General features: G+C 46.4%; 1 pseudogene; it reads left to right on the forward strand.

Moving 5' to 3' along the window:
* The first annotated feature begins 1290 nt into the window (after nucleotides 1-1290).
* LOC135361860 (inter-alpha-trypsin inhibitor heavy chain H6-like) lies at nucleotides 1291-19102 on the forward strand (annotated as a pseudogene).
* Nucleotides 19103-27344: the final 8242 nt, after the last annotated feature.

A 27344-nucleotide genomic window follows, 5' to 3' on the forward strand; every position in this document is an offset into this window, starting at 1 on the left:
CCTTGATTGGGAGGTAGGCAACAGAAGTTAAACTGCTCTAGCTTCCTTACATGGTCCCTATGTGACCTGAGACACATCCCCGCTTCTCTCTGGCCTTGTATCACCTGCCTGTAAGATGAGAACAGCATTAGCTCATAGTCCTGTGAGCATCACTTTAGATAGTGGATGAGAAGCACCCAGATTGCTCCCTGATACACAGTAGGTGACGTCCTCTGTGACTGATTTTGGGTGACAGTCGATGGGAAAGTGCTTTGTAAACTGCATGGTGCACTGTGCCTATAAGTATGAAGGTTGGTACCAGGCATTTACATGTACATGCACACGTTTGTGTGCGAGGGCGGTATGCATTGTGGAGATAGCCATGTGTCCAAACTGGGTATTGAGCTGTATAGGCAGGGCCATAGGTGGCCCCAACCAAGAGACCCCTGGCTGTAGGTGGTGCCATGGAGCAGGGATGATGCCACCAGTACCCTCTGCTCTGAGGAGTAAGATGGGTGGGAGTCAAAGGTCTGAGTCCACCTCAAGGGGAGCCTGCCAGTCTGAAGGTAACAGAAAGGGAGCCATGAGGACCAGGCCTTCCAGTGCAGTGCCTTGCCTAAGACACTACCACCTCTGCAGTGGGGGGATGCTGGGGGGCAGGGAGGAAAGCCTGGTTTTCAATCCTGGCTCTTCTTTTTTGGATTTTTACATTTTATTTCTGGCTCTTTTTTACTGGCTGCATGACCTGGGGCTGTTCTTCTCTCCTCCCTGGGCCTCAGCTTCCTCAGGTTTCATAAACCGTTAATGGTAATGCCCACCCCACAGAGCTGTTGTGAAGACTGAATGAAGATTGAATTCCACACATGTGGAGGCAGACGGTGCTGTGACTGTGCACAGGTGCCCAATAAAAGAGAGTGCTTCCTCCCTCCTGCACCTCATTTCCCATTTGTTCTACCCAAGCCATCCTCCCAGCAAGAACAATACCTGTATTAACAAGCCCAGGCACAGGGCCAACACTAAGGAAAATGTATGTCTTTATCTTATTTTATGCCCATAATGTGCAGGTTAATATGCTGGCTGGAGAGAAGAGACTCATGCCATAGTCAGAGATGGGCCAGAACTGGGAGAGATGGAGCCCAGGGCACAGTGACCTGCCTGGGAGGGCAGGAGAGGACAGGGGAGGGCTTCCTGGACCAAACCATGGAACAGCAGCTGGGCCCTGGAAGGGGGTAGGGGGAGGGCGGGAAAAGAGCAGTAACTGGTGGGGTACAAGTGCTAACAGTGGGATGGCCTGAAGTGGGGGTGGGGAGCTGTGGCATCAACCCTGAGTAAGGGAGAAAATAGATTCAAGGATGGGGCACCTCAGGGCAGCTGTCAGGGCATGTAGTGGTCACCAGCTGACAGAGGAGAGCAGCCTAGGTGGGGGAAACTGCACACGCAAAGGCACAGAGTTGTGAAAGAGAGGAGGGGAACCAGTCAGGCAGGGGTGAAGGGTGCTCACTGTAATGGGGCTGGAGGAGCAGCCAGATCTGGGCAGGCCTGAAGTGTCAAGACCAAGCTAACAGACGTGCAGATGCTGTTAGCACATGGGAGCCATTCAAGGATGGATCAAGACTGAGTGGCTGATTGGGTGGAAGAGCGGGTATGACCAGAATCTGCTTTTACCCTGTCACTGAGTCCTCCCATCCTCAGGACCCATGCAGTGGCTGTACCACCCACCCACAGCCCACCTGGGCCAGCTCAGCCAATGCCTGGGGTTGCTTGGGCCCTTCCTACCTGCTTGCCCTGAGCTGAGAGACCAGACTCACCTCTGATGTGGCCTCTGAGGTTGAGTTCACTCTCACCATGCTGGCATAAGTAGATGGAGTGGGGTGTGACTTGGATTTTCCTAAGATAGTAGACAATGTGGCTCTGGATGTGGTCCTGCACTCAGTTCACCAGGTAATGTGTGCCCTGTCAAAGATCTTGATGTAGGACAGATGGCTGGGTCTCCCCAAGCAGGTACAAAGGTGGCTAAGGAGGTGATGGTGATGGGCTCTTTTATTATTCCCCATTTGCTCCTCTTGAGCCATGTCTATCCCATTCTGTGCCCCAGGATAATGATTTTTCTTGATTGCGTCCTCACAGCTCCCCTTCTGCAAACAAGACACATTGGCATGAGATGGAGGATGATCAGAGAGTTTAGGGTGTTTTTTCCCATGTATTCCTATTTACTGAGTTGTTTTTTGGCCATGTCTGAGTTCCCTAACCATGGCCATAAACTCCTGTGGGTAGCCCTTGTCCCCATTTATAAACCACTGTCTTATAACCTATTCCCTTGATCTTTAAATTTTTGGAGTGGAAATGGATTTCAGCTGATCAGTCCTTGGGTATCTGGCCATCCTTTGTAAGTTCCCTTAACACTACCCACCTCTGAAAATTAAGTCTTCACTAATTTATCTTCAGTTACCCATTGAGTGTGCCATCTGTTTTTTGAAACTGTTCTGATTGACAGAATGTGAACAAAAATGGAATGTATGAATGTGAGAGTAAAGGATGGAGTGGATGAATGTAATGTGAATAAATACATGAATGATCAGTAAGTAAGTGTGAATGAGGGAATGACAGAATAGGTTGATCTATAAACTTCCATATTTATTCCACTAATTGCTTTCCTCAAATGACCACTGAGAATACAAGGGCAACGGGAAGACAGTGTGAATTGCAGGCTGCCCTTGAGGATACCATCTCAGGCTCTGTAGGCCAGAGAGCTGTCCTGGCTGCCAGCCTCGCTTTAAATTTCATCTGCAGATGTTTGAAGGCCAGACTGGCTACATCAGAATCACTATGTGAGCTGTTAGAAATACAGATTACTGGACCCCACCCTTCTGGATTCTGCTTCAGTAGGTTGGGGAGGGGCCCAGGAATCTATGTTTTTAACCCATTTGCAGGTGAATTTGATACCAGCCAGATGGGAGAACAACTGAGCTGGCCTACCCACCTCCTCTGAGAGATGAACGGACAGGCACAGAGAAACCACTTATGCCATGTGGCCACCCTCACCAAGCTGTTTAGCTTGGAGGCTTTGCCTCATTTCAGCCTGCTGGCCCAGAGACGCAGGGTGGTATACATACATAAAGGAGAGAGACAGCCACACAGACCTGGGTTCCAATCCCAGCTTTGACCTTCTCCTAAGGTGGGACCCAGGCAAATCACTCAATTGCTCTGCTTCGCTTTTCCCGCCAGTACAATGGGGAGATGCCATCTATAGCCCAGGACCATTGTGAGGATTTGAGAAAATTCCTTCTTACAAATCACTGGTGCAGAGTCTCATGAAGATGTGATGATAACTGTAATTGTTTGAGCACTTACTAAGAACCAAGTACGGTTCCAAATGCTTTACATAAATGGTCTCATTTAATCCCCACAATCACTGTCTATGAAATAAGAGCTGTTATCATTCCCGTGCTATGGATGAGGAGACTGAGGCTTAGAGAGTGTGAATAACTTGTCCAAGGGCCCACAGGCAGCATCTGAGTCCTTGCAGGCTGCACTCTTAAGCCCTAAGCTATAAATGGCAGCTCCCTCCCCCTTCTCCTTAAAGGTTAAAACAGAGGGTAGAGCCAATCCTGTGGGGAAAAAAAAAAACAGAACAAAGACCTCTCAAAGGAAGGAAGCCAAGGGAATGTATGTAAGCAGGCGCCTCAGAGAGTATGGGGGCTCAGTTTGCCCCTAAGCTTCCTGGCAGCTGTATGTAGCAGGAAGGAGGGGGGAAGCGGAATTCCCAAGGTTCCATTTTCTGGAAAAAAGGAGGCACAGAGACATGTCTAAATGGACATTTGTCTTGCGCTGGAATTCCAGAAGAGTTGATCTTGTGGCTGGCTCGGCAAACATCCGGGACCAGAAAATCATCTGTGATTTCATGAGGCGCTAAAAGCCTTATTCACACACGTGATTCTGAGAGTCAGAAGGCAGAGGGGGAAGAAAACACATAAAAGTCTATCCCAGAGGAGAACCTTGCTAGGCTGCAATTTCCCACAGCAGTAAGGGGCATGGGAGGGGACCTAGGCCCTGTTTCCGTGTTTGTCTCTCTCCACAGCACACACCCCACAGCCTCTGTGGGAGGAGACGCAGGTCCCTGGTCTACCTGGGGACATGACACTCCTCCAGAGACTGGGCCCAGGGATGGAGGGCACGTGAGCCAGGGCGGTGTTGCGGGTGAGGGTCAGACTTCCAGAGCCTGGGAGCTGTGGGGAGGGCTGGGTCTGTCAGCCCGGGCCTTGCAGGAAGAGGCAGAGCAGGAGGAGCTAGTTGTGGGATTAGGAGAGGATTATAGCACTGGGGCAAGTGGAAGGGTGTTGTAAGCAGGAGGAGCAGCAGGTGGTGCAGGGTTTGCTTTTCCCCATGCTCAGATATTGCCCCTTTTGATGTCCCCTTTCCTGGATTTCTGCTTGGTGAGCCTTCCATGCCACCCATCTCAACCCTCCCCACCCATACAGGTGAGGCTGACTTGCCCCCATCCACCAGGATTGAGAGGGGAGAGACCTGTGTCTGAATCACCTTCTGCCCCACACTGCAAGACCAGTCTGCCTTCTCCAGCTCAGGCATCTTGGCCCACTTTGTGGTCCAGTACGATGTAGTCATGGAGGGCATCACTGGAGACGTGCAGGTGAGGGAGCCAGGGGAATGGAAAGAGTATGGGCTCTGAAGTCAGACAGGCCTGGCCAGTAATCTGGCTTCTGCAAGTTGCTCATCTGGTTTTCCCTAGAGATCAGTGAGGACAAGTGAACACGGACAGAATGTAGTATAGGGACACATGACTTCACACCATAGGAGACACATGTGCTTCCTCTAAGTGTTAGAGACCTGGAACTGTATAAATTGAATAAAACTCCAAATGAACCTATTCTTTTTTTTTTTTTTTTAAGATTCTATTTATTTGAGTGAGAGAGAGAGAGCACGCAGGAGCAGGGGCAGGGGGAGGGGGAGGGGCAGAGGGAGAAGCAGAAGGAGAAGCAGACTCCCCACCGAGGAGGGAGCCCCACACAGGGCTCCATCCCAGGACCCTGGGATCATGACCTGAGCCGAAGGCAGATGCTTAACCCACCAAGCCACCCAGGCACCCTGAAGTGTATCCATTCCTACTTGAATCAAGCTATAGCCCACTCTTAACCAGTCCTTTTGGAAAGTGAACCATTGGCCTGTAATTGGTCTCTCACACTCATGGGGCTCTCACACTTTCTGCAGCTCTGATGCTCTCATGTTCCCTCACACTTTCTTGCCGTCTCTAAGTTTGAAAAATTCTTTTTGCCTCACCTGAGCCATCGGCCTAAACAGGGAGCCCTTAATTCTGAGCTCACACATTCGTGAAGAGTATACAGAGATCCCATGCTCTGCCAGAGGGTTAGAGCATGGATCCAAGACCCTTGGCTTGACAACAACGATTGCATAGCAGCCTGAGACGTCTGGTGCCAGCCTTCCTTTCCTGCCATACCTCTCACCACCTGCAGCACACAAACCACCCTCTGGCTGCCCCACACCACACCACACCACACCACACCACACCACACCACACCACACCATACTGTACAACACCACACCACATGCCTTTCTTCAAAAACACCTGAATTTGCCACTCATTTGTGTCTGAGCATTTGCTCATACTATCTGCTTGCCCTGGGAATGTCTTCTCCCTCTTTTCTCCACTGGTCCTCATCCTTGAAGACCTTGCTCAAGTGCCACCTCTCTGATGACCCCAGCCCACGGACAATTCCTCTCTCTGCTCTGGGCTAATATAGTGCTTTGGTAACACCTCTTCCCATGCACATATTTACTCATTCATTCATACGTGGATACATCGCCACCAAGCAGAGCTACTCTAGCCCAGTCCTGTCCTCATTGACTCTGGGATCTCAGAAATGAGGTGGACACAACCCCTAGTCTTCCTTTGGAACATCCCGGTCCCTAAGCAGCTGGATACATAGAGCTTCGGCAGTCATAAACAGTTCTAAATGCTGCGTATAAATCTGTAATGGGTTATGTGCAGATACCACTGAGGAGGGTTCCAGGAAAGCCTTCCTAAAGGAGTTGGCCTTTAAATTAGCCTGGGAAAATATGAATAGACTCTACCTCTGCCTGGGTCGATAGTGTGAAGGGAATAGCATGCAGAGAGAGTGGGGGACAGTATGTGCAGAAGCACAGAGGTATGGTACAGCCTGTTGTGTAGGGGGAATAAAATAATTCTCCCTCTCAGAATAGGAGCTGAGGGTACCCTGCCAGTAGGTGGCAGCAGGTGCCTTAACCTGGTGTTCTATCATGTGGATGTGTAAATTGAGGTATTTGCTTCCTATTCTTTACCTTTTTGACCATTGCCTGGAGCAGAAATATAATTAGAACAGATGTAATTAGGCACTAAATAGCAAGACAGATACTCCCATTTACTGTGTGCCCTGACTCCTGCATCCCCTACCAAGAATCCCTCAATTGACCTCCCATTCCTGCTTGAGTATGCCCATCTTTCAAAGTCCAGCACATTCACCCCTTCATTCACTCAGCTGGGACTCCCTATGTACCTAATCTGCTTCATGCCCACTGCTGGCTGGTGCTGGGAACCCTGAAGTGCATCACACACAGATCCTATTCACTGTCTCTGGGTGAAACAGACACACACACACACACACACACACACACACACACACAAGATGAGAAGTGCTCTTCCAGTGACAACACAAGCTGGGATGGATGCCATCATGAGGGAAGAAGGTGGTCAGGCAGGGCTCCCTGGCCGAAGTAAAGACCGACCTGGGTTAAGGAATACAAGACCGTGTACCAAGTTGGGAGAAGGGCTGTGGAAAGGGAAAGGCATTCTAGCCAACTGGGGGCTGCCTGATACAGGGAATAAAGGCTGGAAATACCCAGGGGTGTTTAGGGAGCCTCAAGTAGGTTGGAGTTCCTGGAGCATTGATTTGAGGCACAAGAAATGGTAAGAGGTGAGACCGAAGGCTACGAGTGCTGCAGGGGCATGATAAGGAGCATGGAATATGTCTTGGAGGTGACAAGGGAGCCATGAGAGGGAATGACATTATGGGGTTTGAGTTTAGAAAGACCCGACTGAGCAGCTGCTGCAAAGATGCATGGATGGGAGGGGCCACAATAGAAGCAGCAGAACCAAAGAGAAAGAAGTCTTGAATCTGGGTTTTGTTAGTTTGGGATGGAGAGGAAGGGTGGGCCTGAGATATATCCAGCAGATTAAACCAGAAGGAATTGGTGGCTGGTTGGATGTGGGGAGTGAGGGGCACAGGAAGATTCAAGGGTGACGCCAAGGTTTGTATCTGGAGTGACCATGTGGATGATAGGGTCTGTAAATGACAAAGGCACACAAGGGCAGGATGGAGGAAATACATGAATTTATTGTTTGGGCAAAATACATTGGAGGCATCTTCAGACATCCAAGGGAATGGGTCCAACGGTGATCAGGTATGCAGTTGTGGAGGGGAAAGAGCGGAGAGCATTGGATTGGAGAAAGAGGTATTGGGTCATCGTGGAGATTCAGGGACTGAAAATACGAAAGCTAGGGAAGTGACCCAGGGAGAATGTGTTGAGCCAGAAGAGCAGATCCAGGATGGTAATTGCTAAGGCACAGCTTCCCAGTCCAGCAGCCATTGATCTCCTCAGCTCTCTGGGTATCCAGCCCCACCAGCTGACAACAGTCTGCTCAGAGCTCTATATCCCCACCATTTCCCTCCATTGTGCTACACAAGCATAATCATTTTCTTTGCATGCCACGACTGAAAAAAAAAAAAAAATCAGGAAGGACTGCTTAAGGGACAGGGGGAGAAAATGGAGCTCAAGTAAGAGGCTGAATCAAATGGGCCAGAAATCTGGTAGGAGAATAAGGAGAGTTTGCCATCTCTGATTCCCAGGACAGAAGATTCTTCTTGGGACCCAAAGTGATCGCCAATTGTGAAATACATCAGGGAGCTGCAGTTCAATAAGAATCAAAATACACCCATTGAGGGACGCCTGGGTGGCTCAGTTGGTTAAGCAACTGCCTTTGGCTCAGGTCATGATCCTGGAGTCCCCGGATCGAGTCCCACATCGGGCTCCCTGCTCAGCAGGGAGCCTGCTTCTCCCTCTGACCCTCCCCCCTCTCATGCTCTCTCTCTCTCATTCTCTCTCTCAAACAAATAAATAAAAATATATAAAAAAATATATACCCATTGAGTTTGGAAACCAACTAGTTATTGTTGCCTTTAGTGAGGGAAGAGTCAGTGTGTGGTGGGGGCTGAAGCCAGTCTGTGGTGTGGAGAGGAATAAGCTGGAGGTGGGCAGACCACTGTAGGTGATGATTTCATTACCTTGGCATGCTGCAGGGAGGAGAGGAGATGGTTTGAAGTTTTGATGGGATTGGGATCAATGGGGACTGTCTTAGTGGATGGAAAAGACACAACACTTCCCGCATCCTAAAGAAGACCCAGTAGCATGTGTGGGGCAGGTTGGAGAGAAGGGTCTGACTGGTGGAGGAGGTGCTGGAGGCTGGGAGTGCATGGGGTCCAGGACAGGACTGTCTGGTCCTTAATAGAGGAAGAGGTGTATGGGTGTGTGAACCCTGTGCAAGGATGGGGTGGGCAGTCCAAGGGACATGGCGTGGTGCCTTTAATTTTCTTCATTAGGAAGGAAAGGAAACATTTCCTGCCAAGTGAGGTGGCATGGCAGCTGAGGGGAGCGTGAGAGGTTGGTGACCTGGGTCATGCCTCTGGCTTCTAAGATGTGAGGTGTGAGGCCACCATGAGGAGATAAGAATGTGATTTTTCTGGAAACTCTCACCTGCCCAGGTTATGGGAGGAATAGGAGGGCAGCTGGGCTCTGCCTTGGGCCTGGGCAGTTGCAGGATGGATGACCCAGGCCTTTGAGAACTGCTGTAGAGTGCCAGGAGAAAGTGGAGACAGAGCCCTCATATGCACTTGTGAATTAATTCAAAGGCTGGAGTGGAGGGCAAGAGCAAGATGTCCTCCCTTATCCTCCTTTCCCCCTGAGTGAGAGAGGAGGAGATAGTGTGGCCAGCCTTGCCATTCAGAGAGCTCCTGAATGGCAGAGAGGAGAATAAAGCTGGCTGTCCCAAGGCAGGGCTTACTTCAGGCTACTGAGCAGCACAGACCCTCAGCAAGCCCATACTTCCCTAGGCTGAGCTGACACTGGTCCTGGGGGCCTTCCCAGCTCCCCCCTCCACTTCCCTTAGCTGTTCCAGCTCCCAGGCTCTGCAGAGGGGAGATGGAGTGGGGGAAGGGGGTCAGCAGCCAATCACATCCGTGGCAGGCCAAGGCATCTGCACCTGGTCTAACCAATCCCCTCTGAACAAACAGCTCACTCAGCCTCTGCTCCCTCCTTCCCTGCTTACTCTGCCCAGCAACAGCAGAAAGGAGGTTTAAGGAGGAGAGGGAAGCCCTGCAAACTCCCAGCCCCTGGCAGCAATGGAGCTGGGCCCCTGGCTCACTCTATAGAGGGAGGTTAAAACAATACTTACAGTTCCTGGAGCCCAGGCAAACTGTCCCCAGGGGCCCTCAAGACTGTGCAAGTCAGCTCTCATGGACAGGAACTCACATATTACAGAGATCCTGATCCTTGGAGCCTTGGGCCACAAGCCAGTCTCATTCACTCCACAGCTCTGGGGCAGGCCCTGGGCTGACAGCCTGAACAGCAGAGACACAGTTCTGGTGGAGGAGATGGACATTGAAACAAACAACTGCACAGATGCTTAATTTAACTAGAAACAGAGGGAAGGCCTAGGGAGGAAAAAAGCAGGGTGTTATGTCGGAGAACAAGAGGGGACCTGAGTTAGACTGCCTTTCACAGTTCTTGTTGGTTTCACTTCTTTTTGTCCAGTTTTACCAGGGCTATTTTATTCATTACTTTGCCCCCCAGAGCCCTCCCACCTGTCAAGAAAAACGTGGTATTCGTTATTGACATGAGCGGCTGGCTCCAAGTTTGGCACCACGATGAAGCAGGTAACGAGGACCCAGCAGACCTTTCATAGCTCTTGTTTTAGAAGGCTCAGAAAGCAGAGAGTATGGGAACAGTGGTCCCCTGGGACCAGGGACTCTACCTCCCTTCACCCTCGGATCTTTTAGGCCGAGGCCTACCTTAGGGTCCTGGTAACCTTGCACACCAGGAGCCATGTAGACCCGAAACCACAGAATACTGGGAACGTTGAAACATTGGACAATGGGGCTATAACCATCAAGACCCTTAAGCACAAAACTTCAGATCGCCAAGGGGCCCAGAGTCATAGAACCTTTAAGCTGGAGAACTCTGGTGTCATAAAACCTGAGTCAACAAATAAGAAGAAGATCATAGTCAATTTAGACTCTGAACCTTCCAGAGGCCACAGGTTTGTTTTGTCCTGGTTTGTTTATTTTACTTCAAAGCCAGAAAAATATGGTGCCCTGGCACTGTAGTGCTTAGAAACTACAGAGTCCTGGGTCCATCTAGATTTAAATATTGTAGCCCTTCTACCAGAGCACCCTTAGAACGGAATAGTGCAGCCATAGGCCAAAGAGATTTTGAGTTTAGAGCCTGAATCCATAAAGTTTTGGAAGCAGTATTTTGAACTCCCATACTCTGGGACTCTAGAATTATAAAATTCAAGTGACCTGGAGCAGTACAGTCTATGTGCCTTGAAGTTCTGAACCATAGAGCCCATGGGACCTAAGGCTACTGACTTGTATTTTACCAGGGTGTAACCAAACTGGGGGAAGGGAAATATTGAGAGCTGTCTTTTGTAGTCTTATGTGTAGGGGAAAGGATATACCCAACTCCAAGCTTTTCTAGCCTTTCCATCTCAACTGAGGTCAGGAAGAAGCTGAGGAGCACTTGTGGAGGTCATAGTTCAGGGGCATAGGTGCCCTAAAAGACTGAGACCTGAGCATAGAACTATGAAATGCTTCTCCTTCCCCCACACAGTATCACCACATGCACTGCATTCCTGTATAACAACAGGAGATTACAGCTGACAGAGCTGGAAGCCTAGACTCTTTAGGAAAGAATATCCCGAGAAACCCAAGACAATAGAGGAGTCAAAAACAAGGACCCTAAAAGAAATGTTTGCCTCTGACACATGCAACTGTAACAACTAGCAAGCACAACCTAATTCCTAGCCAGATAAACATAGAATCTACCACTAAAGACCTATTTACCTCAGGTCTTTTTACGTGACACATCATGTCTGCTTTCACCAAAAACTTACAAGCCATGCTAAAATGAAAAAAAACACAGTCCAAAAAGATGAATCAACCATCAGAACCGCACTGATATGGCAGAGAAATTATTAGACCTGGAATTTAAAATGGCCATGACTAATATGCTAAGGGCCCTAATGGGAAAAGTGGATAACATGCAAGAACAGACAGGTAATGCAAACAGAGATGGATACCCTGAGAAAAACAAAAGTAAATGCTAGAAATATAAAACACTGTAACAGGAATGAAAAATGCCTTCGGTGTGGGCTCATTAGGAGACTGAACATGGACAAAGAATAAGTCAATAAGCTTGAGGATGTGTTAATAGGAACTTCCCAAACTGAAAAGCAAAGAGAAAAAAGAACGTAAAACAAAATAAGACAAAAGAGAATATCTAAGAACTGTGTACAATTACAAAAGTGCAACACATATGTGTAATGGGAACACCAGAAGGAGAAGAAAGAAAATAACAGAAGAAATACTTGGGGGCGCCTGGGTGGCTCAGTTGTTTAAGCGACTGCCTTCAGCTCAGGTCATGATCCTGGAGTCCCTGGATCGAGTCCCGCATCGGGCTCCCTGCTCGGCAGGGAGTCTGCTTCTCCCTCTGACCCTCCCCCCTCTCATGTGCTCTCTCTCTCATATAAATAAATAAAATCTTAAAAAAAAAAAAAAAAACAGAAGAAATACTTGAAGGAATACTGGGTACAGATTTTCCAAAATAAATGACAGTCACTAAACCACAGGTCTGGGAAGCTCAGAGAACACCATGCAGGATAAATACCAAAAAAATCTACACATAGGCATATCCTATTCAAACTGCAGAAAATCAAAGAAAAAGTTCTAAAAAAAAAAAAAAAAAGCCCATGGAGAATATCCCCACCTTCCTTATACAGGAAGAAGAATAAAAATTACCGGGGTGCCTGGGTGGCTCAGATGGTTAAGTGTCTGCCTTCGGCTCAGGTCATGATCCCAGGGTCCTGGGATCGAGTCCCACATCGGGCTCCCTGCTCAGCGGGGAGCCTGCTTCTCCCTCTGCCTCTCTCTCTCTGTCTGTCTCTTATGAATAAAGGAATAAAATCTTTAAAAAAAAAAGAATAAGAATTACCTTAGACTTCTCTTGAGAAAGCATGCAACAACAACAACAAAAAGAGTGAACTGAAATATTTAACGTGTTGAAGAACAACAAAACAAAGCAAACAAACAACAAAACCCAAAAACTACCAGCCTAGAATTCTGTATACAGCAAAATTGTCTTTCCAACGTGAAAGAGATAGAAAGACTATTAGCCAAACAAAAATTGAGGGAATCGTTGCCGGTAGACCTGCCTTGCACAGGTAAATGTGAAAAGAAGTTTTCAGAGAGAAGGGAAATGGTGTAGTTCAGATATTTGGGTCTACATAAAGAAAGAAAGAGTGTTAGGGAAGGAATGAATTCAGGTAAGATAAACTCTTTTCTTTTTGAATTAATTGTTCTAACAAAAACTGTTCAAAATAATAACAGAAATAATGTGTTCAGTGACTACAGCTTATTGATAATTGAAACTAATGACAGCAATGTTATATAAGAGACAGGAGGGATGAATTGGGAATATTCTGTCATGAGGTACTTGTACTACACATGAAGCTATAGTGTTTTTTGAAAGTGGACTTGGATTAGTTGTGAAAGCATATTGCACATTCTAGGGAAACCACTAAGAAAAAAAAATTAAAACCATAATGGCTCTGCTAAAGGACAAGAGAAAATGGGATCATATAAAACATTCAATTAAAACCACAGAAGACAGAAAAAGAATAGAAGACAAAAAAAAAAAAGGAGGAAGGAAAAGAAAAGAAAAACAAGGGCAGCAAATAGAAAAGGGTTAAAAACATGGCAAATATTATTCTATCTATAACAGTAATCACTTTAACTGTGAATGGTCTAAACACACCTATTAGAAGACAGAGACTATCAGTGTTGATTAAAACCAAACAGAACCTAACAAAAACAAACAAACAAAAAAACCAGACCCAACGATGTGTTGTCTATAAGAAACCCATTTTAAATATAAAGACACAGACAGATTAAAAGTAATGGTATGGAAAAAAATAAAAGATACCATGCTGAACACTAATAAAAAAGCTGGAGCAGCTATACTAATTTCAGACAAAGTAAACTTTAGAGCATGAAAATTATCAGGGATAAAGAGATGCATTGTATAAAGGAACAAAAAGCAAATTTCCCTGACAGATATAACACACTGCTCGATCTCTTGGTAGATATGGCATCGTTCGCATGGAGGATCTGATTCACAAGATCTATATTACTGTAAAGTGTTTCAAAGAAACAAAAGACTTCCAGTGGCCCTTCAAATTATCTTCTCCATGAGGTGGAATGAAGAAAAAGATCACCCATTTTGTGGAAGGTGCAGATGCTGGCAATAGGGAAGACCAGATCAACAGCTTATTAGAAGGATAAACTAAGGTATCTAGCATCACTATTTCTGCAATTTGGCCAGTTAATACACAAGGACTGCTTTCAGACTGAAAAAGAAATCTTATATAACTATAATTATATAATGGCTCTCCAAGAAGACATGACAATCCTTAATGTGTAATGCACCTAACAGTAGAACATCAAAAGACATGAGGCAAACACTGATAGAAACTGCAAGGAGAAAAAGCTGAAACCACTGTTATATAGTTAGAGACTTCAGCTCCCTTCTGTCACAAATGGACAGATCCAGCAGGCACAAAATCAGTAAGGACTTAGTTTAACTGAACAGCACCATCAATCAGTTGGATCTAATTGACATCTACACAATACCTCATCCAACAACAGCACAATACACAACCGTCTCAAGCTCACATAGAACATTTGCCAAGGTAGACTCCATTGTGGGCCATAAAACACGCCTTAACAAATTTAGAAGAATATAAATCATACAATAAATATATGCTCTCACACCAAGCGGAATTAAACTAGAAATCAATAACAGAAAGATAGCTGGAAAATCTCAATAGATTAAACAACATACTTCTAAAAACATAATTTGTCTCTGGTTAACAGGAGATTCTCGGGAAGGGCCATCATGCTCTAGGTTGCAGTCCTCTGAATGAAAACAAGAATGAATGGCTAAATCCTTAAAACCATACAACACTTAGGCCTTAGTACCTCGTATAGAAATAACCTTTCAGTCTTGAGCAAGACCTCAGCTCCCTATTCCAGAATGTGTGACCTGAGCTCATCCTGTGGCAGGAAAGACTCTGATCCACTTGAAAGCATTCAAGGCATCTTCTATCAGTTTAAGGTGTAGAGAAAGGTGGGCCACAAGTGGTATTCCTTGTGGTCTCCGAAATCTGTAACAATATAAAATTTTGAAGGCATAATGTTTAACACCTCCAGAATATGGATTTGAGTCCCTGGTTCATTGGTGACTAGTTGTGTGACCCTGAGCAAGTCACTCCAACTCTCTGAGCCTCAGTGTTGTCACTGATAAAATGGGTATAGTATCAGTACCTTTTTCATTGTGTTGCTATGACGATTAAATGAGCTGACGCATCTAAGCATTTGGCACAGTGCCTGGAACATAAAAAGTGCCCCATAAGTGGTACCTAATTCTAGGACCTACATTCCGTATTCCCTGAACCTCCTATGTGCCCAGCCCTATGCTAGGTATTGCCATGGAGAAGGGAGCCAATAGGAAGAAGCATTTGAAGCCGTGTTCTCAGAGGGCTCAACATCTCTGTGGAAAATGAAAATATTCTACGTATGACAGTCAGCAAACCATCTGGCACAGGGAATATCTGGGTACAAGGGGCATGGGTCAAAGTAAGCAATCAAGGAAGGGCTGCCCAGAGAAGGAGCAGTGAAGATACGGATAAGTAAAGGGGAAGTGGGAAGGTCTGTTATCCAAAGGGCTCAACAAGAGCAAAGTTGTGGAGAAAAAAAAAAAATGGAATCTGGGTTATCTGGGGGCTGGTGAGAAGATCCGCCTGGAAGAAATGGAAGGTGAGGTAAAAGAACAGATTACATAGGGCAGAACCAAAGCATGCCAAAGTCACTGAAAAGAAGTTATAAAGACCTAGAATCATAAAGCTCTTAAGCTTTAGGGTCCTGGAATCACTGAATCCTGGGTCATGGGGTCCAGGAACCATGGAACACACAGGATTCTAGTACCCTGAATGCATAGAGCTTGAACCTTCTAGACCACTACTGTCTAATAGAACTATCTTGATGATAGAAATGTTCTAAAGTTCTGAGGTGTCCCATACAGTAGCCACTGTTCTGCAATAACTCTCGTGTGGTTATTGGACACTTGAAATGTGGCTACTGAAAGTAAAGAAATAGCATTTAACATTTTTTTTCGTTAATTTTAACTAACTTACATTTAAGTAGCTACATGTGGCTAGTAGTTACCATTGGACAGTGTAGTTCTAGGCTTAGATCCATAGGGGCCTATAGCATTTTCCCCTGAGAATTCTAGACTTCCAGAGTGCCAGAGTCAGAGAGTCTTAAAACCATACAACACTTAGGCCTTAGTACCTTGTATAGACATAACCTTTCAGTCTTGAGCAAGACCTCCAGCCTTGGTCCATCTCCTTCACTTCATCCATATCCCACAGACTGAAAAGGCCACGAATGTGATCCTGAGTGACCTGCGGGTCAACGACCACTTCAACATCATCACCTTTTCTGACTCGGTTAGTGTCTAGAAAGCTGGAGGCTCCATCCAGGCTACCATCCAGAATATCCACAGCACCAAGGACTACCTGGGTCACAGGGAAGCTGATGGTTGTGAGTGTTAGACCTACGCACTCAAATGGATGGGCTATGGTAATGTGGGGAATTCCTTTTTATTTTTTATTTATTATTTATTTATTTTTTCTGTTTTAGGTAGGCTCCACACCCAACGTGGGGCTCAAACTCATGACCCTAAGATTAAGAGTCACGTGCTCTACCGCCTGAGCCAGCCAGGTGCCCCAGATGTGGGGAATTCTTGAAATGCTCCCTTCATTCCCCCATCCACCTCACCTCTCACAATACCTGAAATATCACTATTATATTTTATCCAAATACATCCCTTCATCCTTCTGGGTCCCTTTTCCTAGTAGAAAGAACATAGCACTATGTATTTTAGGGCACATTCTTCTTTGGCCCTGAGTTTCTTTAAAGCATATACTCAGAAGAATTTGCCAAAACTTTTTAAAATCAGTAATCTACATACTTATTTCCAAGCATTTGGTCAAGCTACCGTCCTGATTCTGGCTTTTGATCAATCGTCTCTCAGAAAAGTACTCAAGTCTCCCCCACCCACCACCTCCTGTCAACTCAGCCCTTTCTTCCCCTGTAGCCTGGAGGTGGGGTTGCTATCGTTGGGGAGCTGCCTGTCTGACTAGAGAATTAAGATATCCCCCCAGGAAACAGGCAAATCATAGTCTGAGGAAGGGAATGATAAAAGCCAAGGACATGTGGGCCCCACTGTCAGATCTCAGGGAGCCTGTGTGGGGGTGGGGGAGTTAGGAAGGATAAGCAGCAGAAACAGTCTGAGCAAAGATGAGGAGAAATGACTGAGCCTGAGAGGTTGGTGAGGTGCCCAGAGTGTCTGCAATGGGGATAGAAATAACTAGAAAAGATGGTCTCACAGTCAGCTTCCCAATTAGGGACCAACGTTCACCCAGCTCTGCTAAACCATAGCAGTGCTAAACCACAGCAATCAGGAGACTGGACGGGGCCCCAATAAGGGGAGGATTCCTCTCATCATCTTCCTGACAGATGGGGAGCCCACAGCCAGTGTGATGACCCCCAGGGTGACCCTCTCCAACATCTGTCAGGTGCTGGGCAACAGGGTGTCCCTTTTCAGTTTGGCCTCTGGGGATGAGGCTGACTTCCCATTGCTGTGTCACCTGCCCCTGGAGAACCAGGGAGCAGCCCAGTGCATGTATGAGGGCACTGATGCACCCCTACAGCTGGAGGACCTCTATGAGGAGGGCCTCTCCATGCCTCTGCTGGCAGATGTGCATCTGGACTGCCTGGGCGGCTTGGTTGGGGCCTCCCCTTGGGCCTTTTCCCCCAGTTATTCTGGGGGCTCAGAACTGGTGGTGGCAGGACAAGTGCAGGCAGGCAGGCAGGCAAGCAGGAACTGGGCATCCACCTGGCAGCCCGTGGCCCCTAGGGTCATCTTCTTGTGGCCTGCCACAGTGAGGTGGCCACCAACAGCAGCCAGAAGAACTTTGGTGTCCCAGGGGAGCCAGCCTACAATGTAGCCCACTTCACCTGCTGCTTCTGGGCCTACATCACTATTGAAGAGTTGCTGAGGGATGCTTCCGAGCCCGTGACACCACCACTCTCCACCTGCTGGCCACCAAAGTCCTCAACCTGTCCCTTGAATACAACTTTGTCACACCTCTGACTTCACTGGTCATGGTGCAGCCCAAGGAGGCAAGTGGGAAGGCCAGGATACAGACTTCCACTGCAGCTGGACCAGCACCATTATGCCCTCATCCACCAGCAGGCATGGCCTAGGGACAGGCACAGCCCAGTCAGCCTTGGTACCCAAGGTGTCTCCCAAATCAAGGCTTGTGAAACCAAGGTCCTATTTATCCTCAACGACTCCTGCCTCTACAGAAATTATGCCCAGTTCCAAGGAGTTGGAGCCACTGGGTCAGAGCACTAAGTACCCTATCCACCCCAGCACACCCAAAGCCCCCAAATCCAGCACAACAGGATTCTGGCACTTTGGTTCAGCCAACTCTCAGAATAAAAACTGCTGCCTTTGGGCCCTCAAACTCTGGTGCCCCGTTGCTTATGAAGCCCAGTGCACCATCACACCAGAATCCTGGTACCCTATTACCCATGAGTTCCAAGACACAAGTCCCACCTCTGAATCCTGGCACCCTATCCCAGCCCAAAGCTGGCATTATGAAACATGTTATTCCACTGCCCTCCAAACCTGGGGCTCCATCACAACCCAAACTGGATGTTCTATCACACTCTCAACCTGGGGTACTCACGTCACAGTCACCCAAAAGCTTGCCACAGCCCAAGCCTGGAGTCTCCACACTTCAGATCCTCAAATACCTACCACACACTAAACCAAATGTTCCTGCTCACAAGACCCCAATCTGTCACACCCTAACCCCAGGATCCTCTTACCTTAGGCCCCTAAGATAATCCCATCACCTCTTAAATCTAGTACCCTACCTCCCCAAAATGACCCAAGCTTATCATTTTCCAAACCTAAGACCCCAGTCCCCAATAAACCCAAAACCCCATTACCCCCCAGACCTGCCAGACCTATGCCCCCACCTCCTCGGGATCCAAGCACATTCACAAGCACAACCTCAAGTCCCGCAAGTCCCAGCAGCACCATGACCAGCTCTGTCCTTGGAGAAGCCCTCCCTATTACCTTTGGCTCCACCTAGCCCTCTCGGCTGCCCCAAGAAAGCTCTGGCATCAGCATGACCTGCTGCTGGGGCCCCAAAGTACCAGGCAAATTCTGGGACTATCTGTGTCAGAAGTCCCAACAATGAGCCTACCCAGCAGCTCCAGGCCTATGCCAGAAGGCAGCCCCCCCAAACCTGCCAGACTTGCTGCCATCTGGCACCCTCCCTGAGGCAGTCAGCCTACTCCATCTCCCTGAGGAGCTAGAGCTGCTGTCTGAGTCAATGGTGGAGTCCATGATCATGGAGTCCTTGAATCCACCAGCTTTCTATACCTTCCTCACTCCTGATGAAGATGGTGAGTGCCATGGGCAAGAGGTCAAGCCATGTGGGGGAGGTATGAATGGAGAGCTCCAGGGATTGGGAGCGTACAAGTCTTCTGCAGATTCTAGTGATGACAGTTGCCTGATTGCTTGCTTTGAGACTTTGAATCAGCTACTTAACCTCTCTGGGCCTCAGTACATAAGCACAGAATTAGAGGAGGGATGTTAAGACTGGGAAGGCTAAAGAGAAACAATCTGGTCAAGCTGTGGTTTTGACATTTGCTATGTTGGACAAGAGAATTGTTCATGCTTCCCAAGCAGGGTAGGGATACAGGGTTCTAAATGGAAGCACCACTGGGTAAGGCAGGTCTGATTAGTTCTTTTGTGCTCTGTAAACCGCCCTGCTAACAGAGAGGGGTACACAAATTGGAAAAGATGATAATTATTATCTTTAAGTTGCCCAAAGACTGTGAAGTAATAACAGTTAACATTTTTTTAGTCCTTCCTATGTGCAGGTACTCGTCTACATTTTGTACTTTTAGTCCCTCATTTAACACACACACACACACACACACACACACACAACCTGTTGAAATCTGCATTTTACTCATGGGGGGGAAACTGAAGTACAGAGAACTGAAGTAACTTATTCCATGTCACACAACTAGGAAGAGATCTGGACCTACATTAATTTGGTCATAGACTGAATGTGCTCCACCACTCCATTGTTCTGTCTTCCTAAGAAGAGTGACATTTCCTGGGAGACCTTATAGGGCAGGATTAGAACCAGTTGTTGGTGGCAGTAAGTCACAGGGATTCAAATTTGGGCATGAGATCCTTGGCATGCCCCTCTCCTTCACCACTCACCAATATCCCATCCATCTTCAGTTCTTGGCAATGTTACCTCTGACATATTTGCCAAATGCACCCACTTCTCACCACCCCAACTGTCACTATCTTAGGGCAGATTACCATCGTGTCTACCTTAGAAAACTGTTCCAGTCTCCTCACTGGTCTCCCTGCTTCCTCTCTCGGGAGATTTTTTTTTTTTTTTTTTTTTTTTGCCATTCTTCCCCAGCAGCAAAAGGATCATTTAAAAACAAAGATTACTTCATGTCCCTTTCTTACTTAGGTCCCCTCAAGGGTTTCCCATCACACTAGGAATGAAGTCCAAAGTTCTCTTTATAGCCTACAAGGCCCTGTGTGATCTGCCCTCTATCCCATACCCCTCTGACCTCACTTTCTCCCACTCACTCTCTGAACTCTAGCCCCCCTGGCCTCCTCTCTATTCACTAATGGGCCCTGCCTCAACCCCATCTCCACTCAGGGACCTCTCTCAAGCTGTTCCCTCTGTTTGATAATCGCTCTGTCCTGCCCTGCCCTGCCCCCTGTCTACCATCTTCATCTCTTGCATTGCCACTCAAATTCAGATCACACCTTAGATCTCAGCTCAGATGTCCTTCCCACCCTCTCCCCAACTGCCCCAGACTTCATCCAATATCTGTAATTCCCTCAGTCACTTTATTACTTTTTCTGGGGCTCCTGGCCTGGTTCAGTCAGTAGAGCATGTGACACTTGATCTCGGGGTTGTGAGTTCGAGCCCCATGTTGGGATGTAGAGATTACTTAAAAATAATACTGGGTGTTGTATGTAAGTGATGAATCACTAAATTCTATTCCTGAAACCAATACTGCACTGCATGCTAACTAACTAGAATTTAAATAAAAATTCAAAAAGAAAAAAAATAAAATTTTGTTTGAACGATTAAAAAAAATAAAACCTTAAAAAGAGAGAAAGTGAGCAAGTGAGAGAGAGAGAGAGAGTAGACAGACAGACAGAGATATTCACAAAGACCCAGACACAGAAGCAGAGGAGACAAGAAACACAGTGATACATAGAGACACAGGGACACAGAGGTAACCAGGGAGACATAGGTCAACACCATGGTCCAAGACCATGTGTCTTGTGCTAGGCTTGGGCCCTCTGCACTGGGACTGGAGCAAGCTTGACTGAGAAGGACAGTCCCATCAGAGCACAAGGGTGTGGGGCTTGGTGTAAGCAGGTTAGGCAAAGACCCAAGGACATGGGCACATGGGCTTGGCTGGAATAGACTTGGAGGGCACTGCGCTGCTCCTGGAGAGAAGGCAGGCAAGTACAAGCACAGAGACATGCTGACATGATGACTTACAGACACGGGATAGGGGATGAGAGGAGAAAACAGAGACACAGGGCCACAGATCTACCAAAGCATAGAAACAGAGATGCTGCACACACCAAGACTTGGTAGCAAAGACCCAAGGACATGGGCACATGCAGAGGAGCACACTAAGAGTGGAACTGGAGCACAAACTTATATACTCAGAGATCCAGTGGCAAAAACGTGGGAACACAGACACCCAAACTGTGACAAACACCAGCTAAGACACGGGGGTTAGGCTAGGTAACAGAGAGACATAAAGACAAGCAAGCTGGAGGCCCAGATATAATGGAGACACTGTGACATAGGGACACAGGAATTTAGAAAGGGAGAGAGAGAGAGAGAGAGACAGAGAGAGAGAGAGATCCCAGAATAAGTAGACATGGGGATGTGAACCCACAAACACAGCCATATGGATACAAGCTAGAAATGGGAACAGATACACAGGAACATGTCTGGGAGGATCAAGATAGGAACAAAGAAACCTAGACACATAGAAACAGACACACAGAACATAAACAAACGGGCAGAGACACAGTGACAAGGAAATCTATCCAGAGAGGCAGGGAGGCAAAGGCATAGAACAAAAATAAACCTGGGGATACCCAGAAATAGAAACACACAAATAGGCCACAAATGAAGAGCTGGGGACAGTGAATCAGGCACAGGGACGCAGAGAGTGGCTCAAAAATAAAAAGACACGAGTAGGAGAATACAAAGATGGCAGCAGTGTAGGGGAATGCTATGCTCACCTCGTCACACAACCAGAACTAGATAATTATCAAATCATCCTAAATACCCCAGAAATAGACCAGAAGACTGACAGAACAAACTCTGTAACTAAAGGGAGAAAAGAGGCCACATCGAAAAAGGTAAGGAAGTGGGGAGACATGGGTTAGGGGAGAAAACAATCCTGGGTGCTGCAGAGGGGAGGGAGCTGTGGTCACAGAGAAGGGTAAGAATGAGGAGCACGCAGGGGAATGCACAAAGAGAATGCATCCCCAAAGCCATTGGCTTGAAAAACAAGAGTGGCTGAATTTCACGAGTTCTTGCAACCAAGGGGGCTTAAAGGCTGGAGTTTTAGAGGTCAGTGGGCTTGGCTGGAATGGACTTGGAGGGCACTGCACTGCTCCTGGAGAGAAGGCAGGCAAAGGACCTGAAGACAGACAGTGTGGAAACAGCAATCTGAAAATCACCTGGGACACACAGTGGGAGAGTTTATTTGTTCTTCTCGTAGCGTGTCCCTGAGAGCCAGTATTCGTGGAGATGCTGCTCCGGGGACAAAGAAGCTGACTGGCGCTATTTCCCTCCCCTGACCCACAGCATAAACAGGGAGCCACCTGGAGCAAGCAACACAGCGCCCACACTGGCTGCCTAACCTGCTTACACCAAGCCCCACACCCTTGTGCTCTGATGGGACTGTCCTTCTCAGTCAAGCTTGCTCCAGTCCCAGCACAGAGGGCCCCTTCCCAGAAGACCAGGAGAAAACCATGCCCACACTACATCTCCCAACCAGAGAGTTCTGCAGGGCTTCAGTTCCAGTGGAGGTACTTTCAGGTCTCATCTAACAAGCAGACTAGAGCACATCTACTTAAAGCTCACCACTTTCTGCCAAAGGACCAAACACTGCCCACTGGAGGCAGAGAGCCTCTGCAGACAGCTACCCTGAAGGATAGAGCAGCCAAAACACTCCTGCAGAGTGCACACAACGCACACCAGAGACACTCCCTGAAGTGCCAAGCCCTGGACACTACATGACCTCTTCCTCATTAGGCCTTCGCTCTCAGGAGCAGGAAACATAACTGGCTATTCTCACACACAGACAAAGGCAGAGACCTAGACAAAATGTCACATGGAGGGATTCATCCCAAATGAAAGAATAAGATAAGGTCATGGCCAGAGATCTAAGCAAGACAGATATAAGTAACATGAGTGCTGGAGAATTTAAAGCAACAATCATAAGAATACTCCCTGGGCTTGAGAAAGAGTAGAAGATTTCAGGGAGACCCTTACCACAGAGATAAAAGAGTTAAAAGCCAACCTGACAGAAATGAAAAAGGAAATAACTGAGATTCAACCCCGGCTGGATGGAATAACCACAAGGATGGAAGGAGCAGAGGAATGAATGAGTGCTATAGAAGATAGAATAATGGAAAATAATGAAGCTGAACAAAAGAGAGAAAGCCAAACTATGGATCATGAGGAAAGGCTTTGGGAACTCAGTGACTACATCCAACATAATAACATTCGTATCATAGGAGTCCCAGAAGAGGAAGTGAGAGAAAAGGGGACAGGGGGTTTATTTGAGAAAATAATAGCTAAAAACTTCCTTAATCTGGGGACAAAAACAGCCATCCAGAACCAGGAGGCACAGAAAACTCCCATCAAAATCAACAAAAACAGGCCAACACTAAGACATAATGTAATTACATTTGAAAAATAGAGTGATAAATTAAAAATCTTAAAAGCAGCAAGACAAAAGAAGTCCTTAACCTACGAAGGAAGATACATAAGGCTAGGTGAGATTTCTCAACAGAAACTTGGCAAGCCAGAAGGGAGTGGCATAATATATTCAAAGTGCTGAATGGAAAAGTCTGCAGCCAAGAATACTCTACAGCAAGGCTATCACTCAGAATAGAAGGAAAGATACAGAGTTGTCCAGACAAACAAAAACTAAAGGAGTTCGTGACCACTAAAACAGCCCTGGAAGAAATATTAAAGGGACTCTTTGCAAAGGAGAGATGAACAGGGATAATGACAAGAAAGGATCAGAGAAAATCTCCAGAAATGACAAGAACAAGAAATAAATTGGCAATAAGTACATACCCAGCAATAATTATTCTGAGCGTAAATGGACAAAATGCTCCAATTAAAAGACATAGGGTGTCAGAATGGATAAAAACAACAACAACAACAACAACAACAACAACAACAACAACAACTGAGTCTCATCTATATACTTCCAACAAGAGACTCATTTCAGACCTAAAGACAGCTGCAGATTGAAAGTGAGGGGATGGAGAAACTTTTTCTCACACAAAAGGATGTCAAATGAAAGCCAGCATACTGATTCTTGTATCAGACAAACTAGACTTTAAACCAGACTGTAGCAAGAGAAGAATGACACAATTCATAATAAAGGGGACAATACAGCAAGAAGATCGAACAATTGTTAATATCTGTGCACCCAACATGGGAGCCCCAATAAAACAATTAATAACAAACATGAAGGACCTCATTGACAATAATACAATAATAGTAAGGGACTTTAACAACCCACTTACAGCAATGGACAAGATCATCTAAGCAGAGAATCAACAAGGAAACAATAGCTTTGAATGACACACTGGACCAGAGGGACTTTACAGATATATTCAGAACATTCCATCCTAAAACAGCAGAAGACACATTCTTTTCATGTGCACATGGAACATTCTCCAGACTAAATCACATATTAGGTCACAAATCATGCCTCATCAAATACAAAAAGATTGAGATCATACCATGCACCTTTTCTGACCACAACACTATGACACTACAAGTCAACCACAAGGACAAAAATTGGAGAGATCACAAGTACATGGAGGTTAAACAACATGCTACTAACGAGTGAAAGGGTCAACCAGGAAATCAAAGAAATTAAAAAATACATGGAAACAAATGAAAATGAAAACAAAATGGTGCAAATCCTTTGGGATGCAGCAAAAGTCCTAAGAGGGAAGTATATAGCAATACAGGCCTACATTAAGAGGCAAGAAAAATCTCAAATAAACAACCTAACCTTACACTTAAAGGAGCTAGAAAAATAACAACAAACAAAGCCTACAATCAGCACAAGGAAGGAAATCATAAAGATTAGAGCAGAAACAAATGACATAGAAACAAAAAACAAAAAACAAACAAACAAAAGACAATAGAACAGGTCAATGAAACCAGGAGCTGGTTCTTTGAAAAAATTAATAAAATGGGTAAACCCCTATCTAAACATAAAAAAGAAATGAGAAAGGACCCAAATAAATAAAATCACAAATGAGAGAGGAGAAATGACAACCAGCCCCACAGAAATATGGACAATTACAAGAGAATTACAAGAATATTATAAAAAAAAAACCAATATGCCAACAACCTGGGAAAAATGGATAAATTCCTAGAAACATATAATCTACAAAAACTGAAACAGGAAGAAACAGAAAACTTGAAAAGACTGATTACCAGCAAAGAAATTGAATCAATAATAAAAAATCTCCCAACAAACAGGAGTCCAGGGCCACACGGCTTCACAGGGGAATTCTACCAAAGATTTAAAGAAGACTTAATACCTATTCTTCTCAAACAATTCCAAAAAATGGAAAAGGAAGGAAAACTTCCTCATTCGTTGTATGAAGCCAGCACTACCCTGATACCAAAACCAGACAAAGATTCCAGCAAAAAAAGAGAACTACAGGGCAATATCCCTGATGAACACGGATGCAAAAATTCTCAAGAAAATACTAGCAAACCTAATCCAACAATACATTAAAAGAATCTTTCACCACGATCAAGTGGGACTTATTCCTGGTCTGCGAGCATGCTTCAATACTTGCAAATCAATCAGTGCCATACACCACATTATGGTGTGTGGATCAACCATATGATCCTCTCAACAGATGCAGAAAAAGCATTTGACAAAGTAGGACATCCATTCATTATAAAAACCCTCAACCGGGGCACCTGGGTGGCTCAGTCATTAAGCGTCTGCCTTCGGCTCAGGTCATGATCCCAGAGTCCTGGGATCGAGCCCTGCATCGGGCTCCCTGCTCGGCGGGAGGCCTGCTTCTCCCTCTCCCACTCCCCCTGCTTGTGTTCCCTCTCTCGCTGTGTCTCTCTCTGTCAAATAAATAAAATCTTTAAAACAAAAACAAAAACACAAAAACCCTCAACCAACTAGGGTAGAGGGAACATAACCTAATAAAGGCCAAATACAAAAAACCCACAGCCACTGTCATCCTCAATGAGCAAAACCTGAGAGCACTTCCTCTACAATCAGGAACAAGACAGGGATGTCCACTCTCACCACTGTTATTTGACATAGTATTGGAAGTCCTAGCCATAGCAATCAGACAATGAAAAGAAATAAAAAGCAACCAAACCAGCATGGAGGAAGTACAACTTTCACTATTTGCAGGTGACATGATACAATATAGAAAACCTGAAAGACTCCATCAAAAAATTGCTAAATTTGATGCACAAATTCAGTAAAGTTGCAGGATACAAAATCAACATACAGAACTCTGTTGCACTTCTATACGCCAGTAATGAAGCAGCACAAAGAGAAATCAAGGTATCAATCTCATTTACACTTGCAGGAAAAACCATAAGATACCCAGCAATAAACCTAACCAAAGAGGCAAAAGACCTGTTCCCTGTAAACACTAAGACATTGATGGGAGAGCTAAGATGGCAGCATAGTAGGAGGACCCTAGACTTGCCTCATCCTTTGAACACGGCTAGATAACTGTCAAATCATTCTGAATACCCACGAAATCAACCTGAGGACTGATAGAACAGACTGCACCACTAGAGGGAGAGAAGAGGCCACATTGAGGGAGGTAGGAAATACAGAGATGTGGTTTGTGGGAGAAAGGGATCATGGGAGCTGCGGTGGGGAGGGTTCCCTGGCCGCAGAGAAGGGCAAGAGAGAGTGGAGTGCACAGGGATACACACAAAGAGAACACTTCTCCAAAGCCATTGGCTGGGAAAACGAGAGGGGCTGATTTTCATGAGTTTTTGCAACCAGTGGGACACAAAGACTGGAGTTCTAGAGGTCCCTGAGCTTGGCTGGGGTAGAGGCCTGAAGACACTGTCTTACTCCTGGAGATGAGGCAGGCAAGCAACCCCGGGACAGACTGTGCGATCTGAGGATCATCTAAGGTGCATGGGAGGGACTCTTCGTACTTTTTTGGAGCACATCTGCAAGAGATGGTATGGCCTCTCTGGGGACAAAAGAACTGGTAGGCGCCACTTCCCTCCCCTGCCCTTCAGCATAGGTGCAGAGACACTTACTGAGGGCAGCAAACCCAGACACTGGCTGTTTAGCCTGCTTTGCTCCAAATCCCATGCCCCTGTGCTCTGGCGTGACTGCCCTTCTGGGTCACACCTGCATCGGTCCCAGTACTGTGACACCCTTCCCCAGAGGACCAGCACAGGTCCCCACCACACCAGGTCCCTGAAGTTTGGAATTTTAAAAATCAGCAAGTGTGGCTCGGATAGAGCCCAAGGTGCGCTGCACTGCTCC

Source organism: Mirounga angustirostris, unplaced genomic scaffold (genome assembly GCF_029215605.1).
Source record: "Mirounga angustirostris isolate CCGP_5_RB_7025 unplaced genomic scaffold, mMirAng1.0.hap1 SCAF_11, whole genome shotgun sequence".
Lineage (NCBI taxonomy): Eukaryota > Metazoa > Chordata > Mammalia > Carnivora > Phocidae > Mirounga > Mirounga angustirostris.